Below are 27,812 nucleotides of genomic sequence, written 5' to 3'. Positions count from 1 at the left end.
CTTTAAATTTCCATCTAAGCAAGGAATTTCTGCACCACACATGGTTTGACATATTGTCATTAAAATTTGTATCATTATTTATATAAAGTCTTCACATTTCTGTTGTGATTTCCAATTGGCCCCTGTATTATTCACAGATATATTACTTGGTTTTGGAACTTCGGGGATTCCTTAAGTGTCTTTTCATTACTGGATTCTCAAGTACACTGTGGTCAAAAAATAGATTGTAAATCTTTTTCAAAGTTTTGGAATTCATTGAGAGTTTCTTTCTGGCTGATCGTATAGCACATTCTGGCACATGGTCCTTGTGCTTGAAAAAATGTGTACTTTCTTGGGGGTGACAATATATGTAAGTCAATAGGTCCAATCTTCTCTCTAATCTCTGCTTATTCTTTCCAGTACTGATTGAAATACAGTAAATGATTAGACAGCAATGCTGAATTTGTTTATTTCTCCTTTAAATCTTTTGGTTTTGGCTTTAAATATTTTCATTTTATGTTATCAGTACATACTGAGTTGAAACTATATTTCATCTTATTGAATTGTTTCCTTGATCAGCAAAAAATATTTTTGGTATGTCTGGTAAAACTTCTTGCCTGACATCCACTTTCGGTTTGAATGGGATCTTTTTTCCATCATTTTACTTCCAAGATCTTTGTGTCCTCAGATTTAATGTGTTTCCGTAGCCACCATTCTGTTAAAATCTAATTTGCCTAACTTTGCATTTAACTTGAATATTAGGTTTATTTGCATCAGATGCAATTTTTAAGGATATATGCGTTTAGCCCAACTCCCTTCCCATATATGTTCTATTTGTCACCTGTTGTTTCTGTTTTTCTTTTCCTGTTCAACAAATGCAATTTTTAACTTCCACACTGTGTTAGCTTGATAGTAGCCTCTTTTATTTGCTTAATGATAATGCTAGAGTCACCACTTAGTTTATTAGTCTAAATTACTACTCCTTTTACTTTTCAGAAAATGCCAGGATGTGAGAATCTTTCAGCTGCATTTACCCATCATAACCTGTTCATGTGCTATTTCAACTAATATTTTCGGATTTTAATTGAACAGCTGCTTAAGCTCCATGGATATTACCATTATTGTTCTGTATTTTCAGTATTTACTTATGTTTATTCCCTGAGCTAATATTTCTAGTGCTCATCGTTTCTCTTACAGCCCCATGGTTCTGATTAGGAGCATTTATTTTTCATGGCCTTCAGTACGTCACCTAGGTTCTTTCTGCTTGCAATAAATTCCTTTTTTTTTCTTTAGCCTTCATTTTCAAAGGAAATTTTCATTGTATATGGAACTCTAGGATGTCCCCTTGTCTTCTGGTTTCCATTGTTTCTGGTGAAATGTGAGTTCTCCTTGAGGTAACGTGTCTTTTTGTATTTGACTTCTTTTCTTTTATTATTTATTTGAGAGAGAGTGAGTGCACAAGCAGGGGAGGGGCGGAGGGAGAAGCACACTTCCTGCTAACAGGGAGCCCAACGTGGTGTTCAATCCTGGGACTCCGGGATCTTGAGCTGAGCTGAAGGCAGATGTTTAACCAGCTGAGCCACCCAGGCGCCCCTATTTGACTTCTTTTGAAGAAACTTTAAAATAATAAGAAGAAACCTGTTAGAGAATTTTCAGATGTATATGATGGGAGCTACAAAAGCAGAGAGAGAGAGGATGCATAAGAAAGCACTCTGGGAAGAGATATTATCCAAGATTTTTCCAAACTGAGGAAAGACAAATTCAAGGTCTACTAAACCAAAGAGGAAAAGGAAAAAAAAAAATCTTAGTAAATATGAAATTTCACATGTAGCTCATGTTGTTTCTGCTACACAGCACTGCCATGAACGCGTCATCAGTATGAGAATTAACTGCTAAAGCTCAGAATAATCACATGAGGCTAATGACATGTCCAGTGACAGAGGCCAGATAAGGGTTGCTGCTGGTTTGGAGAGCAGAGCACCGAGACCCCACGGCCATTCAGTGGAATAGCAGCCTCTGCAGCATCCTCAGTCCCATGGCTTTTCTCTACATGTTGAAATCACTCCACGTCCCCAGAGAAGTGCACCACCTTAGTGCATGTGGCTATCATTTCCTTTCCAAGTTCGCTGCATACAGACTTGGTCCTTTCACATCTAGTCCTCATGCTAGAGTTGTGGTGACCTCATCAAATATATACATTTGATGTCTATTTCATATATTTCGTATAATGATATCATACACACACACACACACACACAGTTCTTTAGGGCAACATTATATGTGTTGATATTTACTTTAATGACAAAAAGCCATCCAATGTTGTAATTATTCATGACGATTTTGTTATGTTATGGCTCGCTTACTGAAATCTACATTTCACCAAGGCAAAGCCATCTACGCCTTCTTACTGCTGAATTCCCAGCACCTGGTGCCTTATCCTGCAAAGAGGAGTGGCTTAATGCGTATTTTGTGATTGGATAAATGAGTGACTTATATGTAGATACTATCATGAAGACTCTTTCAATACGGTTTTGTAATATTTTCTTTTTTGTTTTCTTGTTAATTCTTAGTTTTCAGGGCAAAACCTACATGAAAACTTTGTATTATTTGCTTTGATCTCCATTATATTAATGTCTGCTGCGATCAGCAGGGTATGCCTTTTCCTCTAGCCACAGGACTACCTGGGGCAAGATATACCAGGTCCCTCAGCTTACCCCACTTGCACATTACTCATGCCTACCTGCACCTTATTTATTATACTTTACCTTGACAAAAGCTTTATGACTTCAAACAATTGTTTAGTGGAAGTGCTATCACAGCAGGACCAATTACTTCTCTGTAAACATTTATAGGTGAAGCAGCTGCTTTACTCACTTCTTTAATCTGAAATTTGTTCCAGTGTAAGGTTTTGTTACCTCTAAAGCAGATACTTTGGACAAAATTAAATTCAGATGATTTTAAGAATATACTCTTTTTCACCCTTGGATGGTCATTTATAATGATATCATTGAACTCAGAAATTGAAGGAGAATACTATGTCTTATAAAGTGGATTTGATTTCCTCAACCTAGGTATTTATAATTAATTCGGAAATAATTTCAGTTTAAAATTGCTTGAAAAATAATTTCAATTTAGAATTGCCATGTACCAACATGGAAGTCAGATTGTAGTAACATTAATATCTTTTCCAACACTAAAGTTTTGAGTCTAAGTTACATGAATCCCATGGTAATTACAAATCCTTCCTATAAGTAAAAACAGTGCCTCCTGTTTCTATATGGGACTAAATTTTAATATGCTATAACTACTTTGAATCTATCAAAGGTTGTGGAGGGACTATAACTTTGAGTTTCTTGACTTCTGCAGAATGAAAATCATGGCACAAACCAACCCTAGACAGTACTTCGTAATCCTAAAGTGGGAAGAAAGATTATTGTAATTTCTATCTAACGTCTGATTTTTGGCCGTTTATCTAGAGGCTCTGCCACCTTTTAAAAAATGATGCCATATTTTGGATTCTTTAAAGATTTTGAGAAAACTTGAATTATTTTGGAGGCAATTATATCATACATAAATATTTCAACAAGTTTCCTATTAATATACATGCTAATTGATTATATCATAATATTTATTACTGTAGTAGTCCATTAGATGAGTGTAAGGTTGAATCTAGGTGGGTAAGTTACACATAACAGTACAATCTAAAGCACAACCACTATATTATTTAATTAATACAATAATTAATTTACATTAAACTATTTGAATTGTCTTTATACTTTTATAAACACATTTATGCAGCTGTACATAAAAGTTTAAACAGGACATCGTAATCCTATTTGGTTTCCTACAGTGTTCCTCTCTGTGGCCTCTCCCTTCCCAGGTTCTAGTTTGGGCTGCCTCAGGCAAGGAAATCTCTGGCTGATAGTTGAGCTCCTGACAGAAATCCCAGGGTTGTTGTTAGTCCCCCAGGAAATCACCATAGCTGATGGAACACGTCTTGAACCATGTCATACCACTTTCCAGGCTGGCCTTCAAGAACTCATCAGTGTGGTCTCTTAAAGTCTGACCCCCTTACTCTAAAGCAAGACAACTCTGAAGGAGTGTCACAGCATTGGTTCTCCCTATAGGTCTGCTGAAGCCTGCCCTGACTTCACATACCAGCTCATTTTCTCCCTCTGCCCAGTCCTGCTTCCACAGGTGTTTATCCGAAAAGCAACCCTAATCCTAACCTTTCTCCTGTAGGCTGATCTATGCATCAGTGTTGACTTCCCAGGAACCATAGCCTGCTACAGTTGGTACTAAAAGTGGTACAGAACATACTTACTTGGATGGGATTTGGAGCCAGCTCACCCACTGATCACCCACTGGGTGGTTGGCAGAGAGGACCCCATATCCAGTGGTAGAGGGATACAGAGAACAGTTGTTCCATAAAGAGTCAGCATTGCTTGATGGGTTTCTAAAGAAGTTAAGTGCCCAGCAGGAAGAAGTATGTCAGTTAATGGCTTTCCTGGACCTTCCCAGTGGTATTCAGAACACTGAGAAAAGGACTTTCCACACACATGAAGGACTGTTGGACTCAGTGTCTGAGCCAACACGGATACCAGGGTAAGCAAAGGGCATATGAATCCCAGGTAATAGATGGAATATGGCTCAGATCCCATGGGTGCAGATGCTCCATTGGTCATTAATGCAATCTGTTCTAAATCAGAATTGGCACACATAGTAGTATGCCCAAACACACATTGGATTCTTGGTTTGTGTGGAGGGTCAAATGAAAACCTCTGAAATCTTAGCTGAGATAGCAAATCAAAAACACCACGGTCTGGACTTAATGGTAGACATTAGTGTGCCCTAAAGGATTTGGGGTTGTGATTTCCATCCTACCTCCACTTGCAAAGACTTAATCAGTCCCAAAGATAAGAGTCGATTACCGGAAACTCAGTCACGTCGCAGCTCGGATTGCGGCTACTGAGCCAGGTGTGTTGTTTTTCCAGACCAGACTAACCTATGCTCCTGGTCAAGGCATATGGCCAGGAATTTGGACATTTTTTAAGCATTCAGATTAGAAAAAAGCATGAGAAGCTGTTCACATTTATGTCGAATGGGCAATAGAATACATCTACTGTGTTGCTGGGGGTCAGCCTCCTGTAAGTATTGCCTTGTTTGAAAAAGGTCTCCATGTGCAAGTTCATTCTGTCCCTGAGTGTCCTCCATCCAGTGACCGATTGAGGTGGGATTCTATAGACTCAGCCCCCTTGTCCCATCCTGAGATGCATCTGGGACCATCCCAGCTTCAGAAATCTCCCACAGGGTTGATGGAAGCCTGCCCTGAGACCGCCTCTCCCTCCAGCTCCTGTCTTGCATAAATCTGTTTCTTTTCCTCTCGTTCTACTTCATAAGACACCTCTGCCCACCCTTTACACGGGTCTCCATTTCATGGTATGCTCCTGCTCCTTGGGGAACCTGCAACAGAAGTCGGCTTGAAATGTTTAAGATGTGTACCTGCCTGTGTACCGACCCACCAGGTGGAATAATTTATTCAGCTCTAGTTGTTACTCTAAGGCCAAATATTAGCCAGAACATTCATTTCTTTCTGTGGGAAGGTGTATGGTCCAAGATTATGTAAATATTACCTGGCATTAAGTTCGTTGAGTGTCACAGAAAAAAAAAAATTAGAATAACCTGTATGAAGGTCTTGACACTATTTTTGGCACAATGTAAAAAAGACAAATGAGTTCTTTAAGGGAAATGTTGTGAGAATTCTCCAATTACATCGTAAGCTAATAACCTAGCAAAATCACAGACAGGCAAATTTGTGTCTCAAAAGATACTGTGTGTTGCTACCATATGCTTTATTACATATTTTATGCATAATTTATGAACTGCTATACCAATATTTAGTTATAGATTTTAAGACTATATAATACATCATGACATGCACTGTGATATAAATAATCTATTATAATTGAGCTCGTAAGTTGATTTAAATGTTTCAGTTGTATCCATTTAACTATAGTGAATATCTTTGTTTATACAAAATTCTCTAAAAATAGAGTCTGAGGAATAGAACTACTAAAAAAAAGTCATGAATTTTTATAAGACTGCTGAAATAGAACGTTAAGTGAGCATGTATGACTGTCCTATTGCATCATACTTTCTCAGTATTATGTGTGTGAATACACACAGACACCTGCACACTTAATTGTTATTTTAATTTCCCTATTTAATTGTTATTTAATTTATTTAAACTGGTTTTCATATTATTTTGCACAGTTTAGGTGACAAGTGGCATCCATATTTTTAATTAAGAAAATTGCAAGGCTGACCATATTAGTCTTCAAATAAGTAAAGTCTATCCTAAATCGTATTTCTGTGTTTAGTATTCAAAGCTGTATAGTGACTTGACATGCTTCCTTTTCTGTTTTTTCTTTAGGTGTTAACATCTCCACACATTTTGCCCTTTTGTGACTTAGGTTTGTCATTCAAGTAAACTTATTCCAAAAGCTCAAGTGCATGTCTTGAAACTGGGATGTCACATGTCTCTTTGCTATTAATCTTTGGTTACTGATAGGCAAGGCACTTCTCAAAATGCCTGTTTAGTTCTTCAGCTCAAAAATATGTACCTATTTAATTAGTGGTTTTCCCACAAAGCCAACATTGAAACTAAGATTTTTTTTTTAATTTGTAAAGGACATTAAAATGTGGAGTAGAATATGGTATGCTATTTAAGTTTTCAGATTCTAGGAAATTTCTACTCTCTCTGTGTTCAGACCATGATTCCTATATTGAACTGCAAATAAACTGTGTCTTTGAACTGATGCTGGTTGTATAATAAGTAAAATTGTCTAAAGAAACCCATGTACTTCACCTCTCCCTGGAAAACAGTTCCAGTCATTTGATCCTTTTATTTTCTTAAAGGTATAGCCCAAAGCATAATTATCATAAATCCAAACAGCCCACTAGACCACTGTGGGAGTCAGAGACTGAACTATTTTATTTCTTGTGGTACACATCTAAAAGCGCACACACACACTCACGTGTTGTTATTCTTCTTTGCCCTATTAGAAAGTGAAAGTCAAGCTCCTGCAACCAAGGAAACTGATGTAGTTTTGCTTGCTGAATGTTGTCCAAGAGTTCATGTTTCTCTGGATGATCTATGTTGTGTGACTGGGAGGACAGGCTCCCGTATGTCAATGTGAGCTTCAGCAATGAAATTTGGGTTGGGGAAATACATTTGGGTGGTATCTGGAAACAGATGGTTCTTGATGTCATGAAAGTGAAAAAGGACATTCAGAATGAGATGAGCATAGAGAGAGTGGAGGCAGTGTTTTGACTGAGGGTGAGAGAAAGAAGAGTTCATAACTGAGACTGTAAACGAATAGATAGAGAAGAGGAAAAGAAAAACATGAGTGTTGTCAGAGATGCCAAAGAGGAATTTCGGCAAGGAGGTGAGTACTGACAAGATGTCAGTGAAGACGCGGGCTGGAAAGTATCCATTTGCCTGGGCAATTGGGCGGTGTTACCCTTGAGGGTTATTAGTGTCAGCGGGATTTGTAGGCGGGTCCCATGAACGCGGGCTGCGGAGTGTGGCCCATGCCCGGGAGAACACAGCCAGGTGAGGTGTGAGGGTGTGACTATGAGCAAGGCTGCGATCTGTTGAAGCATCGAGTTAACCTTAGAGCTGTGTCAGTAGGGGAATGTAGAGACAGAGGATTCTTTAAAGTTGAGAGAAACTCGGACATATTTGAGTGTGCTATCAATGAGCCATCTCTCATTATCTACCACGCACCCCCTCACACACTCACGGTCCACTCATCTGCACAAATACACCTGCAGCTCCAGGTACAGGGAATGGCTAGAATTCTGGTTATGCCACTCCTTCATGTCTGCATGCATCCGTTCCTTCTTTTCCTTTTGTGTGCAATTCTCCTTAGCCCTCTGTTTGCCTGGAGCTGGGGTTTGAACAGTTTTCCCTATGGGGCACCATCATTAATTACTGCGACTGTGGCTCATCTTTCATGGCAGTCTTTCTCAGCAGCGCCCAGTGTGTAACCTTGATGGGAGTGACACCGTCTATGTGTTGTGATGGTTGTTATTTTTATATCTTTAACAAGTAAGCTTTTATTCCCAAACAGCCAGGATCGTGTCCTTTTCTTTGACGTAACAACTCATCCTTTAATTCCTGTAATGATTTCAGGTGTATAATAGTCATGAATGTTTTGCATCACGAATGACTAAAATTGTGACAGAAGTAAATGCATGGCTTTCTACAGTAGATCATAAAACTCTCTTAGGGAAGGGATATGGTTCTACACCTTTATGTTCCTAGAGCCGAGACAAATGCTTTGCACAAGGCAGATTCTCCATCTTTTTTTCTCCCCCAATAAACAAGTCAATGCTAAAATGGATTGGTCACACCTTTCCACATGTTGTTGGCTTTTGGATAGGTTGCGGGGGCTCTCATGGTGCTCCTGGTTTCCCATGACCCCTCATGAGATGAGGTCCTTTTGTTGTTGTTAATAGCTTAATTTCTGCCTATATTCAGATGACTCTCCTGTTTATATAATCTGTTCTAATCTTCCTGAGCTCCAGAGCCAAATAGCTGACTTAAAATCATTATATCCAAAAACATACTCACAGTCTTCCCTACTGGATCGGGTTGTCTCCTAGTATTTTTTCCCAGTAAATAGTAATACCGTCCTTTGAGTTAGTGTCTGGATATGATACTTTCTCTTTCCAATCTTCTCTATCTCATATATCGTAAGAACCTGTTGACTTGGAATTTCTGAATAATCCTCAGTACCATTCCCTTTCCTCCTTTGCTACCTCAGTAGAGTTTCACCAGGTTATTATTTCTAATTTGGAGTGCTACAGTATCTTGCTAAGTGGTCTGCCTTTATCCTCTCTGCTCTCCTCTCCCACTTTCACACATGATACAAGTCAGGCCATTTACACAGTATGCAGACCTATCTGGTAGATCTGTCTTTAGAAAATCATACATCCAACTGAACATGCTTCCAGGCGTGTTCCTCTTGACTTATCTCCTTAGCTCTGCTTAGAGACAAGGGTTTTAATGGTCTGAAAATATCCCTGTGGTAATTTCTCAAGAGAGTATGGCATTTGCACTGAAAGGAAGCACACTGATTTAGGAACTTGAAGACCCTTGGAGGCAGTTTCCCATAATGATTTAAAAAAAAAACGAGCACATTTTGAAGAAAGACCTCAATCCACCATTTACTAGCTATGTTATTTGAGGAAATCAATGGCTAGCCTGCCAAAGGAGAGATAATTTCTACCTCTTGAGGTTTTTGGAATTTTGTTAAAGTAAAATAAATAACATATGAAATTGCCTAAAGTAGTATATGGCTCTTAATGATTGTTTTGTAAGTGAATGGTTGTGGGAAGGGGTGTGAATTTGGAAAGTAGGTCTTGTAGTACTTTTTGGCCACATTATAGAAACAAACCATATTTTTCCATATATCTGCATTTTAAAGAGTTTAGTTTTAAGGAAACTGGAAGGTGGAATAAGTGAATTCTAATTGAAGCAAATATTAGAGAAAAGTGAAATTAAAAGTTAAGGGGAAAAGAAACTATCATTGTCCTCTTTTTCTCTGGAGTTGTTTTTTTTTTTTTTTTCCCCAACCTTCCTGGTCACAAGGGAACTCCTATTGTCCTGAAATCATGCATTACTGGACTGACAAAGACCTTGGTTTGAAGACAATTACATACTCTCTCAGGAGTCCATCACTGAGTGATAATGAGGTGTGAACACATTCCTCAGAAACCACAGACATGCCAAAAGGGCAATTTAACACCTCTTCAAAAGATAGATGAGATATGAATTATTCATAATGAGCTCGGCCAGACTCCCTCTGCACCTGCCTGGTTCAGAACACTGGCTGGAGTGATAGGAACTCTCTTATATGGAATGTGTGTAACGTCTCCCCAGGCAAAGGTCACGATCTTTAGTCTGTTTAATATTTCTATAGCAGGGATACTCAGAGAACTCCCTCTCTCTCCTCTCTGAATTTCAGCGTTCCCTTTACCACTTTATGTAGGATGTTTTTATGTGTGTATGTGTGTGGACACCCATGTGCCTTTACTTATAAATATATGCTACATTTGAACCCAAAGGTTAGTAAACATTTTCTGTTTTGTCTTTCATTCTTCAAGTCTGCCTCCTAGATGCTCTGGAGTGGTGATTTCTATATATAAGATGATGGTACTGAGTTAAAACATAGCTATTCATTCCCACTGGCATGGCTGGGTTATGTCAAAATTCATGCCCAGGTGAAGCAGTGAGGTCTGCAAGGCTGCTGATTATCCCAGTAGCTCTAAGAATGGGAAGTTCTTTCTTTGTATTAAGCCAGTGGATGAGTACATGGCCCATACCTCCCTGCTTTAAACCGATGTTCCTCAGTTTCATGGAATCTCAATGGTGCCATTCAGATTAAGTTCCTAGGGTTGTTTAGCAAATAGAGATTGGTTTTAGATAATCATGTGAAATAATTCATTTACTTTATTGATAACTTTGCAGAAGGTCTTCATTTATGAGTTAAGTTTTACTCTCGTATTCCTCTAAATCAGACACTCATTGATCCAATAGGATTTTCCCTTGTAAAATGTATACATAGGCTAGAATATATATCGGAAATATATTAGCACCACTAGGACAAACATTTGGGAGAGTTCTCTCACTGGGAGATATGACTATTATAAAGAATTCTGATATGACAGTTTGTCTTCAATAACACGTAAAATTGAAGCCATAGTGTCCCTTTTAAGGCGGTGCTATTTTTAATGCTGTTACATTGTGCCGAATTTATTTTTTTAAATGCTCAAATTTAAGCTGTCATTATTAGATTCAGAGAGAAAAAGGTATGCAAAGAACAGCTCGGTGCCATTGATGTGGTTTTGCAATGTCGGTGAGGTTCAGTGGGGAGAGGTCCAGAGCCCACGGCCAAGAAAGAATTCTTGAGACATCTTTGGTGCAAAAAGATTGAAGATTTTATTAAAGCACAGGGACAGGACCTCTGGGCAGAGAGAGCTGCTGCCCTGGGTCCTGAGGGGTGGCTGATCAGATACTATTGGGTTGGGGGAGGTAAGGAATGGGAGGTTGAGAAAGTACTTTCACATGTTAAAGAAGACTCACAGGACACCCAAGGCCTTGCCATTGTCAAGTTAAGGTTGTTTACCCCTCTAGCAAGGCATTAACATGTAGATAGTTGGGAACTTCCGGGAGGAAGCCTCCTACTTCAAGTATCTGTCAATGGGCTGCAGGTTATAAGGACATTTAATTGTATCTACATTCCCTTCTGGAAGCTATTGCTAAGGCTTTTGTAAACTGGGGGAGACTCCTGTCTTGCAGATTGTGATCTCTATAAATTAACCCTCTGTTTTTCTTTTAGGGCAGCCAGGAGTGCCCCAGGAATGTCCCAGGAATGTCACATACATCCCTGGGGGGGGGGTTGTGGGGCGTCAGTTTCTGCTTTGTCTTCAGCTTGCCTTCTGTTCCCTCATCGCCATGATGAAGCAGCACTTAACTGAGAATGCCAGCACTCCCTGAGGTGTCTAGAGTTGTTTTTGACCAAGGGCAGCCCATCCATGAGCACCTGTGTCTCTCTTTTTCCTCCTGTTTTCCATGTATCCATTTCATCAAATCATCATTCCATATGAAGCCTGAGTAAACTTCTTGAAATTAACCTGCTAACCAGAACTTTATAATTGCTTCTGTTTTTCTCATATTTAATTTTGTATATTCTCTTTTTTTATTAAATATGATAACATTTTCATTTAAAGACACCATCAGTTTTAAGAACACCATCTTTTAAATAGTAAATTAGAGAAGGGAAAATAAAACATTATCAATTAAAAAACATGTAAATTGTGTGACACCCCAGATTTTTGAAAAAGAAATCTTTAGTGAGAAAATAGGCTTCTTAGAATTTAGAATATAGAGATACTGCCCTTGAGGTTGGACCATTTTACAGATTTTCAGTTTTAAAAAGAATAAAGTCTTGTGATAATTTTAAAATTATAATATTTTTATTTTCTAAAGTATTTTAAATACATTATTTTACTTTTTCAGCTTTCCTAGGCTTGGTTCATTTTTTTATCTACTTACGTGGTCTCATTAGTAGCTTACTTTGCCCTCATTATTATTTCCTTAAGAAAGCAGCTATCCTGGGGTCCTGGGATTGAGCCCCTCAAGGTCCCTGCTCAGCAGGGAGTCTGCTTCTCCCTCTCCCTCTACCCTTCTCCCCCTGCCCCGTCAGTGCTTGCTTGCTCACTCTCTCTCTCATGCTCTCTCTCAAATAAATAAAATCTTTTAAAAAATAGATAAATAAAAAATAAATTGTATAGTCTTTAAAAATTATTGCACGCCCAACATGCTGAAATAATTACTATCACTTATATAGATGCTATTAGAGATAATTTCAATGAATCAATACTGATAGAGGATTAGAAATCATTTCATATTACACGTTTTATTTTAATTAAACTGCAAAGTTTATTTTTAACTGGTCTTTAAAAAGAAGATGAAATGAGGATAAAACTAAGTTGTTATAGTGACATGTTTTACCTACTTCTGCCCTTTTTCCTGTCCTTTATGCTGGTCATTTGGAGTGTATGATTGGTAAGTTTGGGAAGAATAACTTGGCATATTGTTCTCAGGTCGTGTTTTTATTCTTCCCCTTGAATGAGTTGAGGTGTGAGTATACATGTTTTTAATTATTTTGTGTCTATACCCAGGAGTGCAAATGTTGGGTCACATGGTAAGTTGATGTGTAATTTTTTGAGGGAGCTGCACCCTCTGACATTCCAATAGGAAATGAATGAGGATTCCAATTCCTATATGTTTGTGAACAGGTATCACCTGTATTTTGTTGTTGTTGCCACATTTTTTTTAAGACTTTAATTTTTTTTAGAGAAGATTTAGGTTTATGAAGAATTAAGAGGAGGGTACAGAGATTGCCAGGTACCTTCGGTACCCATTCATGCACAGCCTTCCCAGTATCAATGTCACTTGTTAAAATAGTACTTTTTTTTTTTTTTTTAAACCAAGGGTGAACCTACATTCACACATCGTTATCATCCGAAGTCCATAGTTTACTGTGGAATTCATGCTTGGACGTTTTATGGGTTTGAACAAATGTATAATACATGTATCTGCCACTATCATATTGTACCAAGTTATTTTCACTGCTCAGAAATCTTCAGTGTTCTGTCTTCCCACCCCTGGCAACCACGGTTCTTACTGTCTCCATAGTATTGCCTTTTCCAGAACGTTATATAGTTGGAATCATACAGTATGTGACCTTTTCAGATTGGCTTCCTTCACTTAGTAATATGCACTTAAGTTTCTTTCATGTCTTTTCATGGCTTGATAGTGTATTTCTTTTTAGTGCTAAATTATATTCTGTTGTCTTGATATGCCCTGGTTCGTTTATCCATCCACCTGCTGAAGGTTATCTTGATTTTCAGGTTTAGACAGTTATAAATGAAGCTGCTATAAATCTCTGTGTGCAGACTTTTGTGTGGACATAAGTTTCCAACCCCTTTGGGTCAATAACAAGGAGTGCAGTTGCTGGAGTGTGTGCTAAGGGGACATTTACATTTGTAAGAAACTGCCAAAGTATCTTTGAAAGGGACTACACCATTTTGCCTCCCAATCAACCCTGCATGAGAACTCCTGTCGCTCCACATGTTCTCCCTCCGGCATCCGGTATTGTCAGTGTTCCAGATTTTGGCTATTCTAATAGGTATGCCATGTTATCTCAATTATTTTATTTTGCATTTCCCTGATAGACATGTGATATAGTCCATCTTCTCATATGCTTATTTGCCATGTGTGTATCTTTTCTGGTGAGTGGTAAATCTTCTTTTTGGCTCATTTTTTAATTAGGTTGTTTGTTTTCTTATTGCTGAGTTTTAAAAGTTCTTTATATATTTTAGATAACAGTCCTTTATCAGATGTGTCTTTTACAAATATCTTCTCCCACTCTGTGTCTTGGCTTCTCCTTCTTTTAGCATTATCTTTTGCAGATCAGAAGTTTAAAATTTTAGTGAAGTCCAGCTTATCTACTATTTCTTCCAAGAGTCATGTCTTTGGGTGATCTCTGAGAAGGCATCACCAGACCTAAGGTCATCTGGGTTTTCTCCTTTGTTCTCTTCCAGGAGTTTTATAGTTTGCATTTTACATTTAGGTCTATGATTTATAATGAATTAATTTTTGTGTATGTTGTAAGCTGGGTGTCTAGATTCGTGGCTTTGCATGTGGATGTCCCATTGTTTCACCATCATTTGTTAACATTTTTTAAAAATATTATTTATTTATTTATCAGAGAGAGAGAGAGCGATCGTGAGCAGGAGGGAAGGGTAGAAAGAGAAACAGATTCCCCGCTGAGCAAGGAGCCTAATGCAGAGTTCCATCTCAGGACACTGGGATCATGACCTGAGCTGAAGGCAGATGCTTAACTGACTGAGCCGCCCAGGCGTGCTCTTCCAGCATCATTTATTGAAGAGTCATTCTTTGTTCCATTGTACTGGTTTTGCTTCTTTGTCAAAAATCAATGGACTGTATTTATAAGGGTCTATATCTGGGTTCTCTATTTTGTTGCATTGATTTTTTTTGTCTGTATTTTGCCAATACCACACTGTCTTGATGATTCTAGCTTTACAGTAAGTCTTAAAGTTGAGTACTGTCAGTCTTCCAACTTCATTTTCCTCCTTCAATATTTTGTTGTCTGTTTTATGTTTTTGGATTTTGTTTTGTTTTATTTTTGTTTTCTTACTCTTTATATAAACTTTAGAATCAATTTGTGGATATCTATAAAATAACTTGGTATTTTGACTGAGATTTCATTGAATCTGCCAGCCATGTTGGGAAGAACTGATATCTTGACTTTTCTTATCAATGAACATGGAGTATCTCTTCACTTACTTTGTTCTTCGATTTTGTACACCAGCATTTTATAGTTTTCCTTATATAGACCTTAAACATATTTTGTTAGACTTATACCCAAGTGTTTCATTTTTGAGGTCTAATCTAAATGATACTATGTATTTAATTTCAGATTCCACCTGTTTATTGTTGGTATATAGAAAAATCAGTTAATATTGCATATTGACCTTGCGTTTTTCCAGTTCCGGGATTTTTTGTTGTTGATTCTTTCGGATTTTCTACCTATATGATCATGACATCTATGAACAAAAAAAGTGTTATGTCTTCCTTTCCAAACTTTATACCTTTTCTTTCCTTGACTTATTGCATCAACAAATACTTCCAGAATAATGTTGAAAGGGAATGGTGAGAGGTGATATCCTCACCTGGTCCCTGATCTTAGTGGGAAAGTTTCAAGTTTCTCATGGTAAAGTACAATATTAGCTGTAGGTTTTTAGTAGATATTTTTTACAAGTTAAGAAAGTCACTTGTATTCCTATTTTACTGAAAGTTCTTATCATGAATGGTTTTACATTTTGTCAAAAGCAGTTGGCATGATCATGTAATTTTTTCCTTTTTCAGCCTGTTTTGTGATAGATTACATAATTTTTGAATGTTGAGCCAGTGTTGCATACCAGAAATAAATCCCACTTAGGCATGTCATTTAATTATTTTAATCCTTATTTGGATTTAATTTGCTAATATTTGTTGAGGAATTTTACATCTATGTTTATGGGAGATATTAGCCTGTAGTTATCTTTTCTTATAATGCATTTGTCTGGTTTCAGTAATTACACTATTGCTGGCCAAATAGAATGAGTTTGGAATTATTTCCCTGCTTCTGTCCTCTGAAAGAAATTGTAGAAGATTGGTATTTTCTTTTCCTTAAATGGCTAGTAGAATTCACCAGTGAACCCATCTGGGCCTGATGCTTTCTCTTTCGGGAGATTATTATTGATATAATTTCTTTAATAGATATAAGCCTATTCAGATCATCTATTTCCTCCTGTGTGATTTTTGGGAGATTGTGTATTTCAAGGAATTGGTCCATTTCTTATTGGTTATTGAATTGTGGGCTTGAGTTATTCATAGTATCCCTTTATTATCCTTTTAATTTCTATGGCATCTGTAGTAATGCCCTCTCTTTTAGTTCTGTTATTAGTAATTTGTGCCCTCTTTCCTTTTTAAATAGTTAGCCTGGCTAGAAGCTTATCAGTCTCATTTATCTTTTCGAACAGCCAGCTTTTAGTTTCTTTGGTTTTCTATTGATTTTGTGTTTTCAGGGTCATTGATTCTTGCTCTGATTTCATTATTTCTTTTGTTTTACTTACTTTTGACTTAATATGCTATTCTTTTTCTAGTTCCTAATGTTGAAACTTAGATTACTGATCTGAAATTTTTTTTTTTAAGATTTTATTAATTTATTCGACAGAGACAGAGACAGCCAGCGAGAGAGGGAACACAAGCAGGGGGAGTGGGAGAGGAAGAAGCAGGCTCATAGCAGAGGAGCCTGATGTGGGGCTCGATCCCACAACGCCAGGATCACGCCCTGAGCCAAAGACAGATGCTTAACCGCTGTGCCACCCAGGCGCCCCTGATTTGAAATTTTTTAAATTTTCTAATGTAAGCATTCAATGATGCAAATTTCTCTTTAAATCCTGTTTTTGTTGCAGGCCACAAATTTGATAAGTTGTGTTTCATTTTCATTTATTTAAAATATTTTAAAATTGCTCTTGATCTGTCTTTTTTAACTCATTTATTATTTAAAACGGCATTGTTTAATCACCGTGTATTTTGGAATTTCCTTGTTATCTTTCTATTATTGATTTCTAATTAATTCCATTGTGGTCTGTGAGCGTATATTGCATGGTTTCTATTATTTTCATCTTGTTAAGGCATGTTTTATGACCCAGTATATGGTCTGTCTTGTTGAATGTTTGATGTGAACTTGAGAAAAACAAGTGTTTTCTGATGTAGTTGGATGAAATAGTCTATAGATTTCAATTATATCCAGTTGATTGATGGTGTTGTTGAGTTCAGCTCTGTCCTTGCTGATTTTCTGCCTGCTGGATCTGCCCATTTCTGATGGAGGAGTGTGGAAGTGTCCAATGATGGTAGTGGATTCTTCTGTTTCTCTTTGCAGTTGTATTAGTTTTGCCTCTCTTGGTTTGATACTCTTGTTAGTTACGCACATGTTAAGGGTTGGTATGTCTTCTTTGAGAATTGATCCTTTATCATTACATGATACCTTTCTTTTTCTGATATATTTCTTTACTTTGAAGTCTGCTCTGTCTGAGATTAATATACCTCATACTCCACATTTTCACACTGAATTACATTTCAGGTTTTCCTATCCTGGCACTGGTTCCTGCTGTTTGTGAGTCTCTGTTCCAGGCAGTCTTGATACCTTGCATTTGATTATCTGTCTCTCCAATCTGGAGGCAGTACTATGTCCTATGTCCTCCCCTCCCTTATGTATCAGCCTGTTCAGCTTTTCACTTGGTGTTAGGATGGAGTGGAGACTTCCATGCTCCTTACTTGCACGATAGGAAACCCTGCTGCTACTACTTAAAGAGTTTCTTCTTTATCAATATCTGCATTTTTTATTATAGCCATTCAGCATGTATGAAGTGACTTCTCATTGTGGTTTTGATTTGTTATTTTCCTACAGCAAATTTTTGTGTGCTTATTGATCATTTATATTCCTCTTCAAAGAAATATCTCCCTAGCTCCTTTGATCTATTACTTGAGCTATTTAGCATTTTATTATTGAGTTCTAGGAGTTCTTTATGGATACCAGATATAAGTTCCTTATTAGATATAGGATTTGAAAATATTTCCTTCCACTGCACCTTGTCTTTTCACTTTGCTCATGGTATTGTTCGTAGCACAATTTTTTTTTAGATTAAGTCCAAATTTTTAATTTTTTTCTTTCGTTGCTTATACTTTTGATGTAATATCTAAAAACCTTTCTCTACCTTAGAATAGGATATTTACTTCTATATTTTGTTGTGTTTTATCATTTTAGTTCATACGTTTATGTCTCTAATCCATTTTGAGTTAGTATTTGAATATGGTTTGAAGAGGGGTTTTATTTTCATACTTTTGAATGTGACTATCCTGTTGTCTCTGCACTTTTTGTCAGAATAACTGTTCTTTACTCATTGAATTATCTTGATTGGCATCCTTGTTGAAAATGAATAGGTGGATCATTCTGGAGACCACTGTTCTCTTAACAAAAATCAAGAATTCCAACTAATGAACATGAAATTTCTTTTTATTTAATTCTTTAGTTTCTATCAACAATATTTTATAATTTTCAGGTACAAATTTCATACTCCATTTGTTAAATTTATGCCTAATTATTTTACCATTTTGATGCAATTGTATTTTGAATTTTTCTATAATTTTATTTTGAATTATTCATTGTTGAAATATAGAAATTGAATTAATTTTTGTATAATTTTCGTTATTGATCTTGGTTCTGTATCTCATTGAATTTGTTTATTAGTACCAATCATTTTAGTAGGTTTTTAAGAATTTTCTACAAACTCATGTTTTCGTATTATTTTGTCCTAACATTATGTTGATATGGTGTATTGCATGACTTGACTTTTGGATATTAAACCCACTGTTATGTGTTGAACCAGCTGTCAGCTTTCACTTATTGGAAGCTGATGGTTGAGTGTGACAGTGGACCAGCCAGAAGGTGAATGAGGAGATCAGGAAAGAGACAGTTAAGACTGGACATTAATATATCGTAGCAACTCTGGACATTGGACCAGGGCTGGTTTTTGTTGTTTACTCTTGTGTCACTCTTCGGAGGATGCAGTCTGGGTATGTGCCCCACCACCTAGGGGTTACTGTGGTTTTAGCTGCTTTTCTTTGATGGGTCTATTGTCTTAAACAATAGCCTGGGCATATTTTTTTGCAGTGTTATCCAGTTAAAGCCAACCACTTTGGAGAGGTAGCTTTGATGCCGGTCATTGATGCTGCTGACACCAGAGGGCTCTTCCTAGCCATCTCCTCTCTGGTTTTCCCTGTTAAACTTTTAGTGGTTGACTCTCACTTGTTGCTAGTAGAGGGATAGCAGCTTCTATTGAATTACCATCAAGATGTCTGTCAATTTGGACAGTGCCCTTGGGACTGAACTTCCCTAGCTCTGTTCTGTATAAAGTCAGTCCAGTAGGTAGGGCCTGTGGAGCTCTTATGGACTTTTTTATTGCTCTGATGAACTTTATTTAATTGAATATATTTGACATATAAAACTGTATAAATCTAAGATGTGAAACATGTTAATTTGATACATTTACATATTGTAATATGATTGCCATTGTAGTGATACTTAGCACCTCTATCCCATTATATAATAGTGCACTATTGTTGTTTATATTCATTATATTGTGCATTAAATATCTCTGTCTCACGCAAGTTTGTACCCTTACACAACATCAATCTTTTCCTCCCCTCATTTCCCTCCATGGACTTCCTTTTCCCCTAGGCAGCACTGCCTGGTCACCAGTGCTCAAAGGGTGGCAGCAGGGACAGTAGCTCTCTTCTCTTGGAATGATGCCTTGTTCTATTAGTTGGGTGCTGAAATGGGAATGGTAGTCCCTTGTTTTCTCATCTCTCATTCTTCACCATGGAATTTTTCCCCTCTTTGTGAACTGGGGTAGGACAGTTGGGTGCCAGTATTCTCAGACCACTGTGTTTGAGTAGAGCCTCCATTCTACAGATGGACACTGGGTGCAGGATAAGAGCCCCAGGTCTTATGGCCTTGCTTGCTTTTAGCTATGGGGAAGGTGAGTAGTGCTGGTGGCCTGCCCTTCCATGGGCTCTGGAGTGGGAACTGAGTTGAGTGGGAGTCTTCTCTTCTCTGCTGAGCTAGAGCTTCTGTCATACTGGCTGGGGGATAATGAGAGGGACTGGGTCATGGCTCACATGTTCTTGGTGAGATACAATAGATTTTCTTCAATAATGTTGTTCCACTGGCTTGGTTGCTGTGTGCCCTTATAGAAGTAGCCAGTCTTTAAATGGTTGTTTTTTTGTTTTTTGTTTCTTTCACAAGCTGTGATTCTTTCACTGAGAACACGATCCACTGAGTTCCTCGCACCCTTATTTCAGAAGTGCTACCTCCCTTTTGTTTTTGCCTTTTTTTTCTCTTTTCATCTGTAATCACCACTCCCCTTTCCATATCCCATTGAAACTCACTGTAGGGGACCTTGTGCATTTACTCAATTATGTGTATAACTTCAAGTTATATGTAGTTTTGCTCTGTGGTGTTCTGTGAAGATATGCATATCTTCAAACTTTTTATGAATAATGTACACACATGCATTTTTTTTAACTCAACACTATTTACTCAAGATCTCTTTATACAAATCTCTAAGCTTTCAGTTCACTGTTTCTAATAACTGAAAAATATTCCATAGTACTAATAAATAATTTACTATATCTATGGAATTGAACAGTTCTCGGCATATAATGAACTATGTGCTTTATTGATGAACTTTCCTAGTGATGAACGTGTAATGCTTGCAGATCCCCAATGCCATGAACAGTAGTGCAGTCGATTTTCATATCCAGCTCTCTTTGTGGATGTGTGCATGAGGGTAGCTCAGGTATTATGTCTGTGCATGGAATTACTGAGCCACTGTGAACCTTTGGATGTATATTCCTTAAGATCCACTATAGTGCCGTCCAGAGAGGCTGCAGTAGGCTCCATTCTTATTCCCAATACACAAAGCTTGTTTTTCTATACTTGCCAACATCTGGTATTACTTAACTTTGTAAATTTTTACAATCTGTACAGAAAAATATTGTTTAATTTTCAATTGTCTGGGTAATAGAGTAGCCATCACTTTATGAAATCAGTCATAATGTTCCTGAATATGAAAAGCCTATTGTGTTCTCTGCTCATTTTTATATTTTCACATCATTTTCAGAAAATGTAGGGTTTTTTTTTTTAGTATTTTAGTGTATATGCTTTTCTGCTATAGCCAGCCTTTTGTCTTAAATGTTCAAACAACTCTTAGCCCTTCGTTGTACTGATAATTTTATGTACTCAGTGTTTTTTTTTTTAAAGATTTTATTTATTTATTCGACAGAGATAGAGACAGCCAGCGAGAGAGGGAACACAAGCAGGGGGAGTGGGAGAGGAAGAAGCAGGCTAATAGCAGAGGAGCCTGACGTGGGGCTCGATCCCCTAATGCCGGGATCATGCCCTGAGCCGAAGGCAGACGCTTAACCACTGTGCCACCCAGGCGCCCCTATGTACTCAGTGTTTTGCATTATAAACTATATATTTGTGATCTTAAAGAATTTCTTCATCAGTCAAAGGAGACAAAGATATTGTTTGGTATTTTTGCTACTGTATTTATATTTTAGCTTTTATAAAAGGATATTTAATTTATGAAGATCTTCTGTTGCATATTGTGTAAGATAGGTATGCAGTCTTATTTTCCACTTAGAGTTTTTATCCCAATACCATTAATTGAGCTGTTTATATTTTATATGTACAAAAATTGCATGCAAAGTTTTCGTGTGCACATGGATATGAAATTGAACTGTCTGTTCTATTCCATTTAACCACCTGTTTTTGCCTGGGTTAGTAATGCAATATTTCTTATTATTATACCTTGTAGTGGAGCTTGCTATCTGGTAGGACAAGTTTATTCTCATTGCTCTTCTTTACCAAAATTGCTATAGTCTTTAAATCTTTATATACATTTGGAAAACTGTGTTTAAATTCTTAAAAACTATTGTGGAAATTTTGAGCCAGAATACATTGAAATAATACATTAATGGAGAGAGTTTTGAAATTGTGACATCTTTTATTAAGCTTCTCTATCCACAAAAATTCTATATCTCTCCAGTTAAGTATCCTCTTTTTCCTTTGAATAGAATTTTAGTTTCAACAGTAAAGTTGTCTACTTTTACTTTCAATTTATAGATACATTTTAAACCTTTTTGAATATTGTTTTACCTTGCAGTGTATTTTCTGGTATAAATAACCACAATTAATTTTTGTAAGATGGTCTGTATCCATCAGATTTGCTTATTCCTTTATTGATTTATACAGGTTCTTGATTCTGTTAAAATTCTAGTATAGATGATGATATCATACGCAAATAGAATTGGTCTTTTTCCTTTCATACTTCTCATTTTTTTCAATATATTGCATCGTATTGTCCAGGACCTTCAATTCTATGTTAAAAAAATAATGGTGATAGTGAATACACTTTGATCGTGTCTTCAAAAGACAAGCGTTATGATAAAATGTTTATATGAGTTGTTATATTGTAATTTGGTATAAAAACTGTCAGGTTAAGGAAGCTTCCTGTTTTTGAGGGCTTAATCATAAAAATGTTGAACTGCATTAGGATTGTTGGGATCTTCATTGGGATAATCATGTAATTTATTAATGTATTAACAGTTTGAATCCCACTGGCAGATTTCCTGATATAAAGGACTCTTGTGTTTCTTGAATGTATTTAACCATCTATGTATGTCATCATCCACTGTCAGATGAAATATTCTAAGGACAATATTAGTAATTTAAGTTAAAGTTCAAATGTGAAATGGGGCTTTGATTCTTCATCTTTCTTATTTAAAAAATGAATATCCAGGCACCTGTGTGGCTCAGTTGGTTAAGTGTCTGCCTTTGGCTCAGGTCATGATCCCAGGGTCCTGGGATCGAGTCCCACCTCAGGCTCCCTGCTCAGCCAGAAGCCTGCTTCTCCCTCTGCCTGCCACTCCCCCTGCTCCTGCTCTCTCTCTCTCTCTCACAAATAAATAAATGCAATCTTTAAAAAAAATGAATATCATCCTACCTGCAGTATAAAGAAATAGGATAAAGTGTACAAATAGTGGTTACATTTTTTGTAAAAAATTAATTTTATGGAGGTTAATTTTTCTTTGTAAATTCAAAAGCAGTAATACTTAAGACGTTGTATTTGTTTATGTCTGTGTAAATGACGATCTATAGCATTTTAATTGCATTAGGGATATTTGTCTATTCATATGTGTCAAAATATATTGATATATATTTATTGTTTTGAGCCATGTCTATTTTCTGTAATTCCTAAATTTAAAAAATTTACATTTTATTTATTTCTGTGGTCCCTGTTTTCTCTTGAATAATCTTCCCGGATGTTTTTTTCTCCTTTAAATCCGTTTCTACGGATCTTTTTTATTCTTACTATGTTATCACTTTTGATCATAATGATCCCCTACTGCTTCCTTGCCTCATCTTTATTACATTGTTGCTTCTTTTTGGGTGAATTATCTAGTTCCTATTCCAGTTTTTGTGTTCATGGTTTGCACACTTGTTCTTTTTTTTTTTTTTTTTTTCCCATTCAGGTTTTCTGACAAATGTATTTCAAGTTATAAATTATTGGGTGCCTGGGTGGCTCAGTTGGTTAAGCATCTGAGTCTTGATTTCTGCTCAGGTCATGATCTCAGGGTCCTGGGAACAGGGAGCCTGCTTAAGATGATCTCTTTCCCTCTCTTTGTGTCCCTCCACTCCCCCAACTGGCCCTGCGGTGGCCAGCTTGCACTCTCTCTCTCTAAAATAAATAAAATAAGTGAGTAAGTAAATAAATAAATAAACAAATAAAATAAAGTTATAAATTTCCTTTTAAATGCTGTTTTGGTACCTCATTTTATGTGCACTTGTAATGTATTCCAGTTTTAAATGTTTTATGAGCTTTTAAAAAAATGACTTTTTTAATCCAGGGGTTGGAAGGTAGTATATAATTTACTTTCCAGACATACACTTTTCAAAGCTCTGCTTTATTCCTGATTTGAACAGTGAGAGAACACAGTCTGTATGATGATTCTTGAGAATTAGATACGTTCTTTGCTGCCCTGTACGTTGTTCTGTTAGAGCTCCATGTGCTGTGAAAAATAATGTTCACTCTTCATAAGATTTAAATTCCTGTGTGTATGTCTGTGTGTATGTATGCATGCACGTATTATGTATATGTGAAAAACATACAATTTTGATTTATTGTTGAAATTTTTATATGATTTTTAAAAATCTGGGTGACTTCTCAGTTTCCTGGAGAATATTTTAAAAACCTCGAACTATCATTGGCAACTCATCTGTGGTTCCATGTCCTGGAAACCAAGGGCCCCTCCTGTTCATGGCTTTGGTCTGAATCCTGCTGAGCCTGATGGGGCCTGTGCTCTGCCAGTGTGAGCTCCGTGGCCACAGCAGAGAAGGGCGGGAGGCATCCAGCTGCTCCCACTTAGTTGTCATCTTTCTGGGAAACACAAGCTAAGTATTCAAATGACATTTAAAAACAATGTTTCAGACTTTTTATGCTTTCCTGATTTCAGTATTACCACTGGTCATTTTATAAACAACTTTAACATTTTGATTTCCTAGTTTTATTTTTGATGGACTGAAAGGTCTCCTAAGTCCTATTTGTACATGAAAATTGCATGAGTGAGTTGTCTGAGTGCTTGCCTATCTAACAGTACGTTCACTTGTCTTAAAGCAACACCAACTTTTACACACACACAGGGAATTGGAGCTGCTTTCCCCTTTTCCTCCATCAATCAAAGGACTGTTTCTCATTTTTATTATTGTTACAGAGACATCTGAAACCATATGATTTGGTGTTATTTGTAGGTAGCGTTTGGCTTTTGGCTTCGTATTTTAGGGTCACTTCTCTTCTGTTTTAAATCATATGTTATTTGGGTATCTGATCTCTGAACTGTTTCCCCCCTGTGTATTGTCCCTTCAGTTATTTGAGGTCATTCTAGGACTGATTTTCTTTTCTTCACAGTAATAAGGTTGTGAGTGGTCCCTGGTATCGAGGACAGGCTGTACTATTGCTTGAAATTCCTTAGGTCTGGTGCACATCAGTCCTTCGGCATGTCTCTTCTGGGAGACGTGTCCTCATTCCCAATGCGAGGCTTCGCTGATTCCCTCTGAGAATCTGCTGTTCTAAGTTCTCTCATGTGCTGTTATATTTGAGACTTCTGCCATCACATTGTATTTACACACATGGGGAATGCAGCCATGAAGCTGTTTTGCCCCTTCAGAGCCCAGCAGATGTGCAAAGGCAAGTGATCACCGAGATTTCAGTGGAGTATGGAACGTGGGGGTCTGCAGTAAGGAGCACAGAGCATCGAAGGGGGGAGGTGGAGTGTTTTCATCTTGATTTCGCTGAGCATGGCTTCTCTTTCATGAGTTAACCTCAAAGGTTACTTCCTTCTGTGTTTAGAGAGAAGATACTCCTGGTGTGGTCTTGAAATGTGTGTTACTGTTTGTGCCTAGCCTACTTCCCTTCTATTCTGAATCACGCACACATTTTGGTGGATAGTGAAGGAGCACTGGCATGTTGACCCCGAGGTAGGAGAATAGTATTTAAATCATAAAACTTCACTTAGCACTCAAGGGAAAACAGTCCCCAATTTCACATCTCTCTTCTAAACAGGTGTTTTTGAATACAATTATAGAGCTGTATTTCCAAAAGCAACTGAGTCTGAAGACTAGCCACAGTTTTGAAGCTCAGTTTTAATGGTAGGCATTGTCAGTGCCAGGACAATTTAGAAAACCACCTTCTTGGTGTTAGGGCTGAAATATATGTGTGCTCCAAATGAGGCGTCAGTGCGTCTTGGGAAGGCCACCATTTTAAGGCACCGTCTTGCATTGGCTGCAAGGCACTCGTTGACTTGGTGTTCTGTGCTTCTTTCTGAAGAAGCTAAGACACACTTGGAACTTTTTATCCCACTCCACCCATCCTCCATGGGTTTCCTCTCGGGCCCCCAGCATCTCATCTTCAAACCTATGCCATGTTCCTAAGTATAAGATAAAATATCAAAGACATGATATCAGAAGACTCAACCTGGAATGTAAGTCAATGCAAGAAATCTCAGTGGAAAGATCAATTTTCCTTTGCTTGAGATAGTAGTTTTGCTACGAACATTACATTCTATTACTGATTTTTTTTTAACCATAAAGAGAGAATGATATATATTCACTGCATTGCTGCCAGTTCTCTCTCAGCAGACATTTTAAGTCCGCTAAAATAGCCGGGTTGCAGTCTAGTGTCATAATATCAAGAAGTTTGTAATGGGAGGGAAAGCTCTTTATTTCAGTATTCAAGGCAGGGGAGGCTTTACTCTTGGGAGAAAGAACACATCTGATTCCAGAGTCAATTTTAGTAAATGTTTGAAAACCCAGTTTCAGACAACTGGGAACCAAGCACAGCTCCATTAGAAAACCCCAGAGAAACCTCATGTGTCTGGATTTATGCTGTTTGAGGAGTCACTGTTACTTCTCCAAAGCATTTTGGATATAAACCAAATTGAGACGAGAGTGAGGAAGAATGCAGAGTGATATTTGGCATTTTACCATCTGGAAAAGTGCATGCCTCCGTCTTTAGTCAATCTTTAAATAAGAATCAATTTAGAACCTATTTTTTATTTTTTCCTTGAGTAACTAACACAAGCTTTATTTAAAATCCAGATCTGTACTAAGATTAATTTTTGACAAATGTCTAACTTTTTGAAACAAGGATTCATAATTGTCTCATTGTGGCTCCGATACACCCAAGACTATTTATTCTAAATAAAAATGAACTACTAATGAATGAATGAATGTTACTATAGTTTCTTGGGGATGACACAGTACGTAGCAAGAAAAGAAGTAAGAGAAATAGGATTTTTCCCCTTTAATTTTTTTTTAAATTTCAGCGATTGCCAGAAAAATCTTAGTATTTATACTATTTAATGTTATTTTTCTTTTTCAAAATGGCATTGGCAAGACTGCAGTAGGACTGAAAACGTGAACTGTATCTCATGGCTACCTGAAGGCTTGGGGATTAAGATTGCTTCCTGTGTAATGCATTTAAAGAAACCTTTCATATGGAGTTCTGCAGATATTTGAGAGTGCCTTTTAGCCAGTTGAGTATTGCCTCCGTTTTGTTTTTTGCTTTTCTTTCTTTCCAGCACTTTCCATGCTCCTACTTGTAGCTCCTACTTAAGATCTGTAAGAAAGCACATCACCTTTGTTTTATAAAGGAGCCCACTGAGATCAAGAGTAAATTTGAGCTGGTGATCTGTAACATCATTTCTGGTTTTAGCATTCTACGAATCTCATGTGTTTCTCAATTTTAAAAGAAAACGTGTCATTATGTATGCATATATCTTTTTTAGTACAGATTTTTAAACATTTGGTGTATAACCACACAACAAGTGAATAGATGTCGTGCTCAGAAAATATGAATAAAAGGACAAACATATTGAGAGGAGCTTCTGTTCTGTTTCACTAGTAGTGTATTATATCCAGTGACCATTATCAGTCTTTTGGGGATGAATGGCTCAGCTAGAGTTCCTGACAGATGTCTTCTACAAGTAAACGTGGAAAACGAAGCAGAAAGGGAACTTGGCATCGACGAGTAATCAGCAGCTGTGTCCTTGAAGCAGATACGGCTCTAAATAGCTTTTTGAGGTCATCATTCTGGGACTTGATTCCCTCCTGTGTAAGATGAGGGAGTTGGAGTTGGTGGTTTCTGAGTTCTCTTCTCACTCTGTATTCCTGAGATTCTATTTAATATGCACCAATTCCAAAGTTACTCAATTACAAGACTGGACAGATACAGTAGCAGTGTCTTCAAAGTTCTACTCGCGGAACTAAGTGCAATGGAAATTTACTTTAACCTTGATATAAGTTAGAGCAAAAGAAATGGAAAACATTAGCCAAAATGCCAAAGTCAGATTAAAGTAAAATGGAAATCTAGATTTTTCTCTGTTAGATGTATTGATTAGATTTCCCTTCTTTACTGCATTTGTAGTAATGCTATTTGACATTAGTATTAGGAAGTCAACTTAAAACATTGTTAGTTCAGCTAAGTGTCAGATTCTTGTTCAACTC

The sequence above is a fragment of the Ailuropoda melanoleuca genome, chromosome 18 (genome assembly GCF_002007445.2).
Source record: "Ailuropoda melanoleuca isolate Jingjing chromosome 18, ASM200744v2, whole genome shotgun sequence".
NCBI lineage: Eukaryota > Metazoa > Chordata > Mammalia > Carnivora > Ursidae > Ailuropoda > Ailuropoda melanoleuca.
The sequence above is the reverse complement of the archived record's forward strand: the minus strand, read 5'-3'. Positions refer to the sequence as shown.